A 19,147-nucleotide genomic window follows, 5' to 3' on the forward strand; every position below is an offset into this window, starting at 1 on the left:
GATTTGTTCCTGTTTAGCAGTTGACAACAACTTAGCAGTTTTGCTATCTAACTAATTCCACTACCAGTTAGGCTATACCGGTTGGTCTAGATGACCTATATGAGGAAACAAACATGGTTGCCATCAATGACAACACAAATAAAGTCATCAAACATCCTATTATAATTATATCATCATCATCATCAAGCCAACAATCTCCCCATATCAACTTTACCAGTCATCTTCTCATCTCATCATCATCTCCATCAGTTATGCCAACAATATCCCCCTTTGGCATTGATGGCAACACCAAAATCTCATCATGCAAAATTGGAACTCTAACTGTTATGACTGTTGTACTTGTTCTTCTCCCTTTATTAGTTCTTCTCTTTTTGCTCTTCACTGTTCTTCTCTCTCTTTACTTTTCTTCTCCCCCTTTGACAGCAATGCCAAAGGTGCAAAGTGTCAAATTTATCTTTTGTTGCTATTGTTTTCTTCATCTTTGTTGCTCTTATTTTCTTCATCTCTGTTGCTCCCCTTGAGGAGTATCCCTTTTCTCATCAATCCAGAGTGAAAGATCTTCAATTAGTCCACTGGATTGATGTTGCAACAACATCTTAGTTGACCTTATGTAGGGGTATAACCCCTAGCTTGCTTCTGAGATACTCAAAGGTTGTTTTAGGCAATATCTTAGTGAAGATGTCAACCAACTTCTCCTTGCTTGACACATGATCCATCCTGACTTTCTTTTCCTGCACTCTTTCTCTCAAATAATGATACTTCAATTCAATATGCTTTGTTCTAGCATGCATTACCAGGTTCTTTGAAATGTTTATTGCACTTGTATTATCACAATATATGACCACCGATTCTGTCATATTCTCCTTGGATCCTTCTAATACATGTCTCATCCATATTGCTTGAGTACAGTTCATAGATGCAACCACATACTCTGCTTCTACTGTAGACTAAGAAATGCAACTTTGTTTCTTCCTAGTCTAGGATACCAGTCTTCCTCCTAGAAAGAATGCACCACCGGTTGTGCTCTTATGGTCATCTATATTACCTACCCAATCAACATCTATGAACACCTTCAAAGAGAAGTTTCCTTTGTATGGATACCATAATCCATAATCAATAGTTCCTCTAAGATACTTGTAAATTCTCTTCACTGCCACCATATGAGTCTCTTTACGATTTTTCTGATATCTAGCTACTATACCAACTGTATGAGCAATGTTTGATCTGCTATGAACAACATAGTGTAGTTTACCAATCATTGATCTATACTCAGTTTCATCCATTGGATCTGAATCATCTTCCTTGGATAATCTGCAACCAGTAACCATAGGGGTTCCAACTGGTTTAGAGTCTTCCATTCCAAAGGTTTTCAATACCTGCTTCACATATTTGGACTGGCTGATAAAGATTCCTACTTTCATCTATTGGACCTGCAAACCATTGAAAACTTTGATTTCACCTATCAAAGACATTTCAAATTCCTTTTCCATTTCTTCTGCAAAAGTTAAACTCGTGTCATCATCTCCTCCAAATATGATATCGTGTACAGACACTTCTGCAATCAATAACTTGTCTCCTTTTGTCTTCAAGTAAATGTTGTTGTCCTCACTGGTTCTTTGAAATCCAATCTTTATCAGGTGTGAATGGAGTCTCTCATACCATGTCCTTGGAGCTTGCTTTAACCCATATAAAGCTTTATGAAGTTTGCACACCATGTCCTTTTCTTCAGTCAATGCAAACCCATCCAGTTGTTAAATGTAAACCTCATCTTCTAGAATTCCATTAAAAAATGCATAATTAACATCCATGTGATATACCTTGAATCCTTTGAATGTTGGAAATGCAAGTAGCATCTTACTCCTTCAAGTCTTGCAACCGGCAAAGTTTTCTCCATAATCCTCACCTTATTCTTGTGCATATCCTTTGCAAACTTGTCTAGACTTGTTCCTAACCACTTCACCATCTTCATTCAATTTGTTCCTAAACACCCACTTAGTAACAATCACATTTTTATTAGTTGGTCTAAGGACAAGTGACCAAGTGTTGTTCTTCTCTATTTGATCAAGCTCTTCATTCATAGCCTTTATCCAATCATCATCCTTGAGAGATTCCCTCAATGTCTTAGGTTCAATTGTGGAAATCAGACAAGCACTTTCTCTAATCTCTCTTCTTGTTTGTACTCCAACATTCTTGTCTCCAATTATATGATCTACATAGTGATTCAACTTTACATATCTAGGTATAACCAGTTCTGGTATAGAAGTCTCTTCTTGTTGTTCTTCTTCATCTTCCACCGGTTGAGTAGTATCCTCCACACTGTTCTGCTCAGTATCATTTTGAACTTCTGGTTCAATGATCACTATCTTTTGTTCATCTACACCATCAGACTTGCTAGTATCATCAGATCTGTCAGAATACTCATCAACTTTCATATTAACACTTTCGACAATCTTCTTGGTTCTTTTGTTAAAGCACTTGAATGCTCTTCTCTTAGTTGAATAACCAAGGAAAGTTCCTTTCTTGACCAATACCTGGTCCATTATGTATACTGCAATGCTGACTGCGTCTCTCTGAAACATTTTAGGTACATCCCCTTGTATCAACATTTTTCTTGCTTCTTCAACTATGGTCTGGTTCCTTCTTTCTGCAATCCCATTATGTTGGGGTGTCCTTGGTGCAGATAGTTGTCTCTTGATTCCATTCTCATCACAGTATTTCACAAATTTAGCTGATGTGAATTCTCCACCCTAGTTAGATCTCAACACTTTAGAGTCTTACCATTTTCTTTCTCCACTAAGGCTTTGAATGCCTTAAACTTGCTAAAAGCATCAAACTTCCTCACAACTAGGGTTTCCGATCTGAATGCTCTTCCATCGATTCACTTTTCCATAAATCTTCACAATCTACTATCAACTTTGCCAAAGTAACAATTAAATGCTCTTCTATGTTTATGTCGCTTTCCAAATGTTCTCTCGAAAATGCTAAGTGAAAAATGAGACTATAAAACACCCTTTTATTTGCCTTTTACCAACTGCATTTAATGTTAAGCCGGTTGAACGTACCCTAATCACCGTTCAACCCTAGAACTTGCTACCGGTTCACATATCACATCCAATTTATCGGTTTGAGTTGTAACCGGTTCAAAATCACTTCATAACATCATTTTGCATCAAAACATGCAGATTTGACTTACCGCACACCATTCAGGAGGTCTGGAAATAGATCTGACAATATGCTCCCCCAAAGCTTCATACATAGCTTAGTTTTCCAGTGAGGTATTCTCCACACCAGGCGAAGAATTGGAGTCCTCTGATGGTTTCTCCTCACTTTTCTTCCTTCATATCTTATTCATCTCACTTATGGTTTCTTCCACATCTATCTTCTTCTTTCCTTTCTGGTCAATAGACTGATTAACCGGTTGGTTCATTCTAGCTCTACAAAACCTTGCAACGTGTCCCAGTTTGTGACAGTGGAAACATGTCATTACGGATGCTCTCCAGGGTCTAGCATTACCTCTATCAGTTCTTCTCCATAAATGCATAACCACATGACCATAGTTGTGACAAATTGAACATGTCACATTCCATCTATTCTCCATTTCATATAGACTATACCAGTTCACATAAGGTCCTCTGATGGTTTCTCCTTACTTTTCTTCCTCCATATCTTATTCATCTCACTTATGTTTTCTTCCACATCTATCTTCTTCTTTCCTTTTCAGTTAATAGACTGATTAACCAGTTGGTTCATTCTAGCTCTACAAAACCTTGCAATGTGTCCCAGTTTGTGACAGTAGAAACATGCCATTCTGGATGCTCTCCAGGGTCCAGCATTACCTCTATCAGTCTTCTCCGGAAATGCATAGCCACACGACCATAGTTGTGACAAATTGAACATGTCACATTCCATCTATTCTCCATTTCATATAAACTAGACCGGTTCACACAAGGTCTCTGCCAAGTAGGGTTACTCTGGTCATTGTAAGATCTTTGCCAAGTAGGGTTTCTCTGGTCATTGTAAGATCTCTTCCATTCACCATTAGACCTCTAATCCATGTAAGATCTCTAACTGTTTACTCTTGAACTGCACTCAACAACTCTATGCCCATACTTGTTACAATTGAAGCAATATCCATCAAAAGTACTAGGCTTATATCCTTCATATGCAGTATCCTCCTTCGTATGCTTAACGATCTCATGCTCCTGATCTCTTATTTTGTCTTCATTTGTCCTCCTAGCTTCCAACTCTTGGCTCATCCCGATGGTAAGGGCTTCCCACTCTCTCCTTGGATTTGTCTTTTCATCATTTGCCTTTTCCACCTCATTAGACAAGGCATCAATGGTTGCTTCCTTAGATGAACTCTTTTCACTGAGTTCCATTAACTGCTCAACCAACTCTCTTCTCTTAGCCAATGAAGCTTTGTACTTGACCTTTAGTTCACCAAAACTTCTTCAGATTCTGCAAGCCTATTTGAAAGCTCTATGTAACTCATTGAACCTTCCCCCATGTTAGCCTTAGAGATCCTTCCCAAGCAGTTAAGCCTTAAGGGAATTAGGCTCTGATACCAATTGATAAACTTATAAGGCACTAAGAGGAAGGGTGAATCAGTGCAAGCAATAATTTAATAAATCTGATAACAACTTTCACCAACTTGAAAATCAATAAGCATGCAAGAAATATAACCACATAAGCAAACATCCAACAAAGCATGCAAACCATAACACAATGATTTTTCACGTGGAAACCCAACTGGGAAAAACCACGGTGGGAATTAGCACTCACAAAATATTTGCAGTCTTTTGGAATGTGTTGGGTGAATATTTTGTCACCAACGTACTAATGACAAAATATATGATTCACACACAACTATGTTGAGAAATTAATCTCTCCTCTCATCAAGGGGAGGTTCCCTATGAAATTTCTCCTCTAATTAATAAGAAATTAAATTTGTGGGTTGGTGTTGGGCATATAACTCTTTTTTTTCAGAGTTTATGTATTCTCCCTTCACCTAGTTACAATTTCTCTACCTCTTTAGATACTTAAAGAAAATAACTATTAATCTAACAAACTACACAAAGAGTTACTTTTAAGCAGCACAAAGTCTCCTTTATGGTAACACTAATTCACACTGATTGTTACAAATTAAACAATTAGAAACTTAGCTTAAAGCTCAAAGTCTTCAAGTATAGATTTCTAATCCATTAAACTACAAATAACCGCAGCAATACAAAGCTTACTACAAGTCACTTAATTTATCAGCAGATTTCTCAAGTATGCTAAGAGCACAAAGTCTATTGGCAAGATTTGAGAGCTCTCTAACCACGTAGCAATGTCTTAAAGATCAAAGAAGTAAAGGTAATATGTATTCAATGGACATAGGAACATTAAATAATATAAGCAACTTTCTTGATACAACACAAAGTTTGCAATCAACAAAACTGTTTTCTTTATTTGTTTGATTGAATTTTCACCACAAAAGCCCAAAGTCTTAATTGGGATAAAAATCCAGCAGAGTTTTGCTAAGCATGAAAAAGATAAAATATTTACAAAAAGGTCCTCCTTATATAGGGAAAGTAGTTGAGAAAAAGGTGGGCACATTTGACTTATTCAACTGCACAGTCCCATTTTACCACAACTACTACACAAAGAAGATGTGTAGCTGCATAAAAATTGACAGCATCTATTAGTGCAGCTGTATGAAGAAAGGGTGCCAAGAGGGGATACTTCATCCTTGATTCTCTTCTTCATTGGATTTCTGGAAGCCTTCGAATTTAGCAAGGATGGCTTTGATCTCTGCTTCGTTGGGCGTCAAGGTAGAGCTTGTGATGATTTGGACGCGGGACATTGCATCTTGAATCTTCACCTGTTTCTTCTTAACATCCTCCAGCATGGATGCGAGGACTTCAAAGCTAATCTAAATTTCTAACAGTTTATCAAATGTATCAAGCAAGAAATCTTGTCCTGTGCATTGATCCATCAAGGAAAGGAATTCTTGCGTGACAACTTTAGTAGTGACGAGATTATGATCACCATCATATAAATAGCAAGGGAGATCACCAACTTTGGCAAAGATAAGATCAACCTTGTCATCACCTTCTTTCTTCTCTCGGTCTAGCTCTGCAATCATTAACTTCATTGTCTCTTGCTTATGAGGCAATAAAGACAAGATCTAAATGTATTTCTCCCTTGTGAGAATTACCTTATTCTCAACCAGGACATCTATCCTGAAGTCCTCCATTTTGCTCCACAAGGTAGTATTTTTCACAACTTCCTCAACCTCCTAAGACAAAGAGGTTTTGAGTCTTGGCATCCAACTCTGGATTATTTCATAATCAAACAATAGTTCCACTGTTGAGCTCAGAAGATGAGAGCCTTCTAACCTTAGTCTTGAAATCCACTCATCCATCACTCGACCTTTAGCTCCTACTTGTTCAATCTTCTTGAGAGCCTCTGTATCTATTAAGGATCCTATAGGCTCTATCTCTTGAGATGATTGTGTGACTTTTAGAAGAAAATTGGTCAGCTGTTCACACTTTTGCTTTAAGATATTTTTCTCATCCCTCTCTTGATCCAATCTTCTTAATAAATAATTAAGGGTTGTTTGAGAATATAATTTCACACTCTCATGAGTTTCCACCCCGAGCTCTACAACCTGCATGGTATAATCTTCAAATTGTACGTTGCCTTTGTCCTTGTTTGAGACACCATAACTTCAGCATATTTTCTCTTGGAAGCAGGGTCTACTACCACCCGAGATACTGTCTTCGGCTTTTTGATTCCCTTAGGTTTTGGAGGAACTAAAAGTTCAAAGTCAAACTCATTTGGAGATATCACCTGTGTTTTCCTCTTAGGAGCCACTACTTCCATCCAAGGGGGAAGTTCTGGATTGGCTGATGGGATAGTAGCTCCTTGTTGACTTGGAGTTGAGGCTTCGGAAGGAGGTTGACTGGAACTTGGAGCAGTTGTGAGTGTTATTGAGGGTGCTGATATTGAGGCATCTAGTGGAACATTTGTTGTTGCTACCTCTTCAGTTATAGATGGAAGAGTTGAGGGTGCCATGAATGTAACTTCAACACTTACCAGTGGAGGAATTATTGTGGTGGTGGTAGTATTAATAGGTAAATCTATTGAAACTTGTTCTGCAAGTGCATCTTGAAAGGTCTCATTAAAATTCATCATGGTGGATTCAAAAGTAGATCAAGGGATGTCATCTAAATTAGAGAAGTTGGTTATTGTGAAAAACTGACCAGCGGTCTCTGATTGAGTCATACCCATACTTAGGTCTCCATCTTCTTGAATATCTTGCTCCTCTTCATCATAATCAGATTCGACAGAGTGGATGACTACTTGTGAAGTGGTTGAGGTATCTACTTCAACTGAATGTGGTACTTCTTCTGCCTGTACTTCCTCTTGTTGAGGAAATTCACCTTCTTCAACCTCCTTGTGCTTTCCAGCTTCACTGACAGGTGGTTGTTTTGGCTCCTTCACCACTGCTTCCTGTGATGCTGATGATGATTCACCCTTCTTTGCCCCTTTAACTGTAAATTTGATTTTGGGTCCTTTACCCTTCGATTGTACCACAGGAGCTGAGGATAGTGCTTGTGAGTCTGCCCTACTCTTGGTTCTTGTTTTAGCTGTCGCTGTCTTGCCTAATGGACCATCACCGTTGTCATCATCTCCTGAACTAGTGGGAAGTTGTTTCATCCCGAGATTCTTTTTTAGCAACCAAGCATTAGTGTTTGCTAAGATGGGAGAGATCCTCTACGTAATGGACTTTCTTTCCTTCTTTGACCATTACACAAGTGGAAGTGGGGAGTTAGCAATCTTCTTCTCATAATAAACAAGGTCCACTATGTCATCGGTGTCTTCCATAGTCATTGGGATCGTGGCTATATCCAGATTTTCAATTTGTTTTAGAGTAAGGCGGCTGAAATCCATCCTTCTTATATCCTCCTCATTTTGACAATCCACCCAAACATCCTCAATCCTATAAACATGAGTGTATGTCCTTTTGAGTTTTCTCTTTATACCCCGAAAATCAAAATTGGTTCGGACCTTGAATCTTCTCATGGTATTCCACTGCATTTCCTCCTCCATATTTTTGGCCTTGGGATTGGTTAGCATGGAATACCTGCCAATTGACTCTGGAAATTTCAGCCCAGTCTTATGTGCTTGTGATTATTTCTCATGCACACTAATCAATTGTCTGCACAACTCCATAAGGACAATTTTGTCTGAAGGGAATCTTGGAAGGATGAAGGGCTCACCTGAGAAGCATCCAATTTGGATATAGGTGAATGTGGGAAATTTTAGAAACACACACCCAAAATGAGACACCCTGTTGTAAGCGGCCTCTAATATTCTTCTCTTCTGCAGGCCTTTATCAAAAATGCACTTCCATACAACAAAGAAGGCGTCATTAACCCTCCTGTAATGATTACCTTGATTTTTGATAGTTAGTTGGTCATAGTACTCCCAAACGGGCACCACTCTTCTGTCACCCTTGGTTGACAAGCCTGGATATTGCCTCATTGAAGCAACTACGTAAACCAGGTATGAGGTCATATAAAACTTCAGTGTTACCTTGACCTCTTTCAATTGGGCACAAAGCGCATCATTGATCTATTCTCCCCAATCAATTCTTGCAGCTCCCTTTTTTATTATATTCATGTAGTAAGTCATCCAACTTTGGAAATAATGAGAGTCTTTTAATCCTCTCACTCTGGATAACATAGTAACCATGTCATTATATTCTTCATTAAAATCACTCTTGTGTAAGGATTTAGGCCATCGTGAGGTGAGGGAAGTTCTTGCAGCAGAGAGATAAACAATATTTATCACCTTTTTGCATTTATCCTCATGTTTCTCGTAGTACTCTTGAGCACTCTCTTGAGAAATATCAACTACTTCTTCAGCTGATGAGCCTTTGAAGACACTATTGAAGAATATACTTTCTAGGGTCATGATGATATTCTGATCATCATCTTTTACTTGCCTTGTGCTTGGATCAAAGTGATTAGCCACTGCCAGTACAAATTCAGGATCGTGAGCCGCAACTAGGTAAGATGCATACTTATGCAACTCATATTTGATTAAACTGGTTAGTCGTGCAGGAGCCTTTTGGACCCAGTCAAAAAATTCTTGCATGTCAACATACCCAATTTCGGTGTCCCTGATCTCCTTAATATTTGAGTCTACTGAACTCTCTGGGTACATATTCAAGTACCTGTCGTATTTGTATTTCATCTTTTTTAATGATGCTTTACTTGGAGACGGTTGTCCTGAGGAAGACTCGGGCTTGTTGTGAGAGAGCTTTGACATTCGTGCACAATGACTGCATTCAACACTGATGATTAGCTATTCATCATAATCAAAATCAATTTTTCTCAAACGGATCAAAAAATAGGACTGAAAATAGGTTTAGGAGTAAAACTGCCAAAAAAAAGCAGGTCGGGGAAAAATGTCCGACCTGCTTCTTTACAAACAAAAATTTGCACATCGGACTTTAAAGTCCGATGTGTCATTTGGAAAAAAACAACTTGCACACCGGACTTTAAAGTCCGATGTGCAAATTTAGGAAAAACATTAGCACATCGGACTTTAAAGTCCGGTGTGCAGGGAAAAACTCAAAACAAGCACATCAGACTTTAAAGTCCGATGTGCTTACAATGGGAAGGACAACTGGTCGGCATGTCGGGTTTTAAAACCCGATATGCCGATCGACTCCCCTCTGCATATCAGATTTTAAAGTCCGATATGCGGAGGTTAAGATCCCGCATATCGGACTTTAAAACTCGATATGCGGAGGGACTAATCTTCAGCTGCACACCGGACTTTAAAGTCTGGTGTGTAGCTTTAGAAAGACGGCTCCGGAGGGCAATTGGGTTTTGAAGTCCGATTGTCCTCCGGAACAAGGGATGCAATCGAACTTTAAAATTCGATTGCCCTCTGGAGAGAAAAACGAAAAAGACAAACAAAAACAACAAGGCAAACGAAAAACAAACAAGAAGCAAAACCAAAAAAGAAACCCAAAAAGAGGAAAACGGACCCTACCTCTTCCGCTTCACTGATGATGGAAAAAGATCCAACAATGGAGCAAGGAAAATCCGAATCACGATGAGTAGGAGCAGAGGAGGGCGTGCGGAGAAGAAGACAAACCATAATGAAAATTAAAACGCAAAAAATTAACTTTAAAAAGCTTTTAACAAAACCCTAATTAGCAATAAATGCGGTATTAATACAACTCGCAGTCGCAGTTCGGGCTTTAAAGTCCGAACTGCGAGCAAAGACCACCTGCAATTTAGACTTTGAAGTCCAAACTGCAGGCAAAGAGGCTTGCAAATACACACCAGAGTTTAAAATCCGAAGTGTATTTGGCCAAAAGAACCCTGCAGTTCAGACTTTAAAGTCCGAACTACAGGTAAAACTGTGAACTTAAGAAACAAGGAAAACGATAAAAATGGAAAGCAAAGGACGAAATGAACTAACTGACCAAGTCGGTTAAGCTCTCCTAGAAACCATAAGGTACGAAACGGACCAGTTTCGTAGGGTTGCCTCATGATTTTGGCCATGCTGAAATCGAGGACAACAGAATGCACCCAGTTAAAGGCCTAGCCCAGTTAAGAGCTTATAATATGCCCAGTTAAGAGCAGACCCTGTTAGGAGTCACCCAGTTAAGGGATTTTGCCTCAGCCCTGTTAGGAGCTCTATCCTCTTGAGAGTAACCTTGTAAGAGGATTTCAAACTCAAGTTAATGAGCCACTTGGTGAAGGGATTTACAATATAAGAAATGTTAGGATCTACCTGGTTAAGGGATTTCAAACTATTGTAACTGTTAGGGAACAACAGGGCAAATGATCTGATTACAACACTTCCTTGCTTGCTAGTACAAATCCTTTTCAACTCAACTTTGCTACACACACGTATACACTTCAAAATGGTTCAGCAACACCTTCTTCTGAAACTACCGACACAAAATCTCTTCTCCAATTAGCCCTAAATACATTTTATAGTTAAGGCGGCTACAAACCCTAATTACATCAACAAGATACAATGAATTTACATTTAACACGACAAAACATTCCGCCAAAATACATTACAGATCATTAAAACACAAATTTCTAGGTGATTTCCATCGTTGAATGATCACTACACATCGATTTGATAAGCAATCAAACCCTTGTTTCGTTCTTCTAAGCACTTTGTTGTTTCCCAAGAAATCTAATCTTTGTACATGCTCAAATACCATCTTATCGTTACACACAGATTATGACACATCATCACTAAGTTATGATCATGATAAGATCGACCGCCAAACCTTAAATCATTACCAGTTAAAGATTTGATACCAGTATTCATTCTTCTTCATAGAGTTCGTAACAGTCAATTACAAATGTGCTTCCTGGTTCACCGAACTTGATGCGATTTTAATCATGGACTCATGCCAATGTTATGAACATATATTCTGAACCGCAACACCCGAATCTTCACCAATTGTCTATACTAGTCACTTGATCATCGCTCTGTTCCTATTTACCGGTTGACAACAACTTAGCAGTTTTGTTGTCTAACTGATTCCACTACCGGTTAGGCTATACCGGTTGGTCTATATGACCTAGATGACTAAACAAACACGGTTGCCATCAATGACAACACAAATAAAGTCATCAAACATCCTACTACAATTATATCATCATCATCAAGCCAACAATCTCCTCATATCAACTTTACCGATCATCTTCTCATCCCATCATCATCTCCATCAGTTATGCCAACACTTATATCATGCTCGAACCTACAATCAGCCCAGACATCTTCAATCTAATGAACATGCACATATGCCTTCTTCAGATTGTTTCTCATCCCTCTATAGTCAAAGTCCTATTTGGCTTTGAAGAATCTCATGATGACTCTTCTCGTCTCATCCTCCATGACTCTGGCCTTGAAAATAGAATTGATAAAATATCTTTCAATGAAGATAGAAAATTTCAAACCAGTCTTGTGAGAACCTAATCAAGACTCATGTACTACATTCATCTGACGAGCAAGCTCCATTAGCACAATCTTGTTAGAAGGATATCTAGGGAGCATGAAGGGCTCACCATTGAAACATCCAACCCTGATATAGGTGAAGGTTGGAAACTGAAGAAACATACATCCATATTGATTGGCAACTTCCCATGTGTGATTAGACACCCTCTTATTATATAGGTTTTTATCCATCATAACCATATAATAACCAAATAAAGCATCACTGACTCTTCAGAAATAATTATGACTTTCTTTCAAGATCAAATGGGTATAGTATTCATGTACCTCAACTTGCCTTCTGTCGCCATTTGTAGTCAAGCCATGAAAGTGTCTCATTGAAGCCACAACGTACACCAAGAAAGAAGTCATATATAACTTAAGAGTAGAAGGAACCTTGGCGAGCTGCTCACAGATGACATCACTGATTTGCTTTCCCGAAAATATCTTCTCCTTGTTATGTCTGATCACATGGATATACTGATACATCCACTTATGGAAAGTATTAAAAGTGGGAGTCCTTTAACTCTACTTAAAAGAGTTATCAAGTCATTGAATTCCTCAACGAAGTCACATCTGGGAAGAGTTTCCGACCATCTTGCAATAGTCGGCCTTGGAGTTTTAAGCCAATTGTCATTTATATTACGACTACACTTGTCATAATTCCCATCAAAGTAGGCTACAACTGACTGCATAGTGATATATAAAAATCTCTCAATACTTGGACATTTGAACACTAAATCAAAGAACTCCTCATTAAGCCTAATTAACTTCTTTCTAGATTCATCCTTCATGCTTCTGCTTTTAGGATCAAAATGCTTCACCACTGCCATCACAAATTTAGGATCCTGTGCTGACATGGGAAAAGTTGCAACTAAGGGTATACCACTATTAATTACAACTTTCATATTTCAATATGAAGGTGGTTTCTTGATTCTCTTGAGAAATTATTCTAGGTTAATCAACATGACCTATCTCCGTGTCTCTAATGTGATCAATATTAGAAGTAACTGAAGAAGAAGGAAAAACCGGATGTAGGTCTCGTTTCTTGAACTTAATCCCTCTTTTGTTTGGAGATACCTCTGCCATTATTATGATAACAATACCAAGGAAAATATATATTCATTAGTATCAACATGATCCATTTTCTCAATTCATTTGTATTCATATAATTTGGGCAAATTCTGACAATAGTACATTTGGGATAATTAGGTTTTCCAAAAAACCTATTTTTGATAACTTGATATTTCCAAAGTAAATGGAATGAAAAATGACCATTTACATCTGTGCAAATAAATGAATTTCAAAAAAAACATTTCAAAAATCCATTTATAAAAATGTAGAACGAAAAACGTAATCAAAATTCATTTAAAAACATTCTAATTACATTAAGAAAATCCCAAAAACGAGTGTAATTCAGGCTTATAAACTTGGTGTAAATCGGGTCTACGAATCCAATTTGCACCCAAACTTCACAAAAAAGTGAAAAGGGGGTAAAACAAGGAAAAACACGCTTTCGATGACAAAAATATCTCGAAAAGCAAACCATAGAGAAAGAAAAAACACAAACAAGCAAAAAGTTTTGGGGTACCCTCATTTTCCTACAAAATCCACTTGCATGCCTAAACCCCTTCTAGATTCTTCTAAACACTTCCTATTAAGCATAGTTACCTCTTAAACATTTGCACAATCCTTAAGAAAAGGGTCACTTATCAAAAACCCTCAAAGTCTTCATAAACTATTAAAGGCTTTGTCTTCAACGAGCTAACATCTAAAGTCTTCAATAACCATTAATGGTTAACTAAAACTCAACCCTTGGTTAGAGACTTTCTCTCTAGATTATTCATTCTTCAACTCACGGGTCTCTTCGAGCATTCATTGCTTTGACCATGGTTATCCATTAACCCTTGCACAAGAGTTTATCCTTTGGACAAAAGGATTATCCAATAACTCAACCCTAACCTTACATATATATATATATACATATATGTACATGTACATATACATACATACATATAGACACCTAAAATTAATTAAATTAATATTTAATTAATTTAAGCCTGTCAACATAATTAACCAGTTTAATTGTGTTAATTCCCTTCTTCTTAAGGTTAATTAAATCAAATTTAATCAATCTTATCACTATAGTCCAATAATTAATTTATTGATTATTTCTTCATTCTTCTAAAGTTATCTCAACCATTAATTCTTCTAATACCCGCTTAGTTAAAAAAATTTAATTAATTAACCTAACTAAAGTGATTCCTACAAATCACTTTCCCTGATCTCCACTTAGCCTAATTAATTCTTCTAGAAGAATGATTATCATTATTCCTCAATTTTAAATTCCACTCATTCTCTCTCCTCTTGTCACATCCTCCTAACTTTACCACTTGCACTCTAATCCCTCTTTAAACCACCTAATCAATCCCCTTAATCATTTGCACACCCCTAATCACCTTGATCAGGGATGGGTCAACTTTGATCATTTCAAGGAAATTCAAATTCTTTGAATATCCCCATGCATCCTCTTATTTTGGAATTTTTAATTCATTTTCCCTTCCCCCAAGGAATTTTAAATTCTTTTTCTCTTCCCAATGTACTTGGGAGCTCTTCCCCACGTACCTTGAGAGGCGTGGAGACAAGAAATATTTTCATGGCAATCTCTTGAATCCCACACCTTGTCCTCTCAATCCTCTCTTCCATTTCAAATCAGTCTCAACCCTTCATTCTCAAATCAACTTTGGCCTCCTCCAATCTATAAATTGGAGTTTCATCTCCTCATAAATCATCCACTTCCATCATATTCTTGTGTTGTCCATTTGAGGATGAAAATCCTCCATTATTCCCTCATAATGCCCAAATCATCCCACACTTAGCCATTATCATCTAATCCATCCATCTATCAAACATTGTCCAATCTTGTTGTGTAGAGGAGAGCAATCCACATATCATCTATCAAATGAGCAAATTATGTAGAGCAATGAGGGCTCCTCTACTTCATCAAGCTCAACCAGAGGAATGGTAGAAGCTAAGGTATAATGGTTTATTTGTGTATTTGAATGCATTATTTTGGGTTTTATTTGGTTTATACACTAACCATTTGGCTTTAGATTTTCTCCCTCTTCAACATATATATACATATACATATATACATATGTATGTATGTATATGTTATATATGTATGTATATATATATGTATGTGTGTTTGTGTACCCACAATACATGGATGTTCTCTATTTGGAGACATACAGTGGAAAAGGTGACCCCCAATCTCATGTGAAAACATTTCAAACTTTGTGTAGCGACTTCTTGCATGATCATAGACTAGTGGAAAAACTATTTACCCACACCTTAAGAGATAAAGATTTACAATGTTTTTTCTCTTTGCCTCCTCATTCTATTGATTCTTTTCATAAGTTGTCTAATGCACCTGTGCAACATTTTCATAACAATGTTTGTCCTCAAAATTACTTTAACTGATTTGATGCATTGTAAGCAAGGAGTTAAAGAAAAAGTGATTGATTTCATTGGAAAATACAAGCATTTGCATTCACAAATTACTTATCTTGTGCTTGGTGGTGATGTTCAAATAACTTTCATTAATAATTTATAAAAAGGATAGTAGAGATTTTGTTTTCTGATTCCGCTTCTTTCACACACTTATGCATAACGCTTAATAATTATTAGCTTCAAGTGAGTCAATTTTAGTCATCTTCATCGATAGTTCTGGCTGATAATAATGAGGAATCTAAACAATCCTTTCAAAATTTTAAAAAAACAAACAATAGTTTCATCAAGATCAGTAATAATTCTTCCAATCATATTGATTCTCAAGTGGCAGTTGCAACACCAGGTCTGGCCCCTTTATCATTAATCTTTACATGTTGTAATTTCACTCCTCTTTTTGAATCATTGCATAGTGTCATGCTTAAATTGATCAATGCTAATGTGATGAATATTCCTCCCATCAAACCCATAGACACCTCTAATCCATTGCCATCTTCCTTTGATCCTAAAGCCTTTTGCTAATACCATTGTCAAGTTGGCCATGATGCTGAGAAGTGCTATAAATTGAAGGATGCAATCCAAAAACTCATTAATAGTAACACCATAACCATCGAGGGTGTGAATGATAAAGGAAATAAATTTGTGGCACCTCCTAATCTAAACTTGCAAATCTTTACCATCCTTTGCCTTCTCATTCTATCAATTTCGTTGAGTGTATGCATAAAAAAGTTACAACTGCTAGTGATGTGTCTATTGAAGCCAACCATGTTGTGAACTTTATTGAGCAACTTAAGCCTAAGCTTGGCCCTTGCATCACCTTTTACTCGAGGGAGATTATTGACTCACCTGATGGACCATTATACATTAGTGTGAAGATTAAAGGAAAGCTCTCACGAGGAGTGCTCATTGATCTAGCATATAAGTTAAATGTTGTCACGAAATAATGTATCTTTACACAACAATTTTATCAAGATGAATATGATAAATCTAATGTTATGATTAAGGTGCATAATGGTTTCATTTGTCCCACTGCAGGTTTTGTCACCCTTCTTGTAGAGGTTTCATTGCATCTGTCACTTTTGGAGAGGGTTTTTTTCCCATGTGGTTTTTCTCCTTTTCTCCATTTATTGAGACCTCATTGGTGTGAGTTGCATTGGTTCGTAAACGAGTACCTAATCACGCCTTTGTTGCCGGGACTCATTCATACATACATTTTGTATTCATTATTAGCTTTTTAGCTTATTGTCCCTAAGTTAATCTTAAGGGGGGGTGTTGGGGTAATTTTTTAGGACAATTATCTAATTCTTTATTAATTAGGTCTTTTAATTTCTTTTTCACTTAAGCTAAACTTAGGTGCTTTTTTACTATCTAGAGTTTGCTTTTCTAACATTAGTTCTAGATGTAGTTGAGCTTAATTTAGCTTCTACTTTGCATTGCTTTAGTTCAAATAAATTTTAGCATTATGGTTTGCACTTGGGGTTTTATTCATCCTTTATAAGGATCTATTCATTCATTGTAATTGTACCTCCAATATTGTATCTTCTATCATTCTTTGTGCATAATACAAAATTCTTTGGTTGTTATAGAGGATATTATCTTTACTCGATCTCTTTTATGTGATAGATGTTTTTCTTGCAAATGAATCTCAACTCTTGTGGTTAATCATCAACTTCTACAATAGGAATCTTTAAAAAGAGGGAATATTTTTAACATCTACGAGGTTAAAGATGTAGTTTATGAGATAATAGAGAATTTTTTTGAACAGATTTTGTAATAAATTTGTTGCTAATAATTTGTTATTTGATTTGAATGTCATTGTATACATTACATTCTAAAATAAAGTGTTTTTCAATTTCCATTGTTTGACCTGTGCAAACGATACAACTCTCTTCCCAAACCTTTTTGATATTTCCCATCTCTCCGTTTCATACCAAAGACAATGTGAATTAGTAGGCTTTGAGAATATTTTCTCTCTAAAGGATATTGGCCTCTAAAAAGAACTTTAATTAATGGTAAAAAAATTAGTCCAATTCCTCAAGATAAATACATCTATCTAAAAAATGTTGAGATACTTGATGCTTATTTTATTTTACTTTAGAATTAGCATCCAATATCATTGATCTCCGTGTTGATTATTTATGTAAATAATAAAATAGTGTGAGGAGGTGTATCAATTTCAAAGCATCAAAAAAATTATCAATAAATAATGCAATGCACGAAGAAGGAAGATTAGGATTTTCTTGCATCTTGCATCTTGCCTAAAAGTAGAGATGGCAAGTAAATCTCCACTACAACTTTTTTTCTTAAGAATTTGAACCCTAATAGAGAGAGATGAATAGATAAAGTGAGAGGGAGTGGGAAAAAGATATAGTTCTTAAAGATGTAGAGGGGAAGATAGAGAAAAATAGTGAAAGTGATGATAGAAGAGAGAAAGGGGGAGAAATACATGTGTGTGAGGAGAGAGATAATAAGGGGACACAGATAAAGAAAGATAAATATATATATACATAGGAATAGAGGAAGAGAGAAAGAGACAAAGACAGGGAGGCGGGAATAAAGAGTAAGAGAGAGGGGGATTTGAGCTACTATGCCATTGATTTACATTATGGGGGTCCTTAAAAAGACATTCTGTGCTTTGAAAGGTATATCCACATGGAAGATGGATTGTGAAGAAATGAAATAGGTGGAAACCCCAGAGTGTAGAGGTAGACATAGATGAAGAGTGAGGGAAAGAGAGACACATTGATAGAGACGAGGAGAAAGGGAAATATTAAGAGAAAGATAGATAGGAAGAGATAATGTGGATGGAAGAGAATGAGAGATAGAAAGAAAGGGGAGAGAGAGGCACAAATAATAATAGAGGGAGATAGATAAAGAAAAACAAAGAGATAGAGTGGATAGAAATAAATATAGAGTGGTGTAGAGAGATAAATATTGGGAGAGAGAGAGATCATAGATAGAGATGTAGAGAGACATGCAGAGAGATAGAGTGATGAATATGAGAGAGAGAGGGATGGAGAGATAAAGGGAGATAAGATATATCGAGGGAAAGAGAGAACAAGAATAGAGAGACAAAATTTCATTTAGTTTTTTCATGCCAACAAATCTAATGATGAAATATATCCATGGGGTGCTATGCTCATAACATCATGTCATTTATTGTTTGCATTTCTACTCCTTACTCAATGCTTCTCACAACTCAAATAAGGATTTGGACATCTCACAATGTACTCATAATCATCATCAATGCAATCTTCAACCAATCTATATTTGTAAATGGCTTCTTTTCTTTTGCATTAGAATATTTTGAGTTTCTCTTATGAAAATTTGTATTTTATGTTTCAAATAACATGTGAAATTTGTTTGAAAATTACATAGAAAAGCTTTTAGAATTTTTTTAAAGAGAAAAACAAGAAATTTCAGCACATAAAAAAATCCTCCTATCTAGCCTTATATGTAACTATCTTAGTCCATAAAAAGTACCTCTAATTTTATCTTTTTTTAGGTGAACATTCTAAGTTGGAGGTTCCCATCAAATTTACAAAATATCGATAACTTAGTATTCCATTCATATATGGCATTTATGTTTGTAAAATAAATTAATTTGAAG

This window comes from Cryptomeria japonica, chromosome 9, assembly GCF_030272615.1.
Source record: "Cryptomeria japonica chromosome 9, Sugi_1.0, whole genome shotgun sequence".
Classification (NCBI taxonomy): Eukaryota; Viridiplantae; Streptophyta; class Pinopsida; order Cupressales; family Cupressaceae; genus Cryptomeria; species Cryptomeria japonica.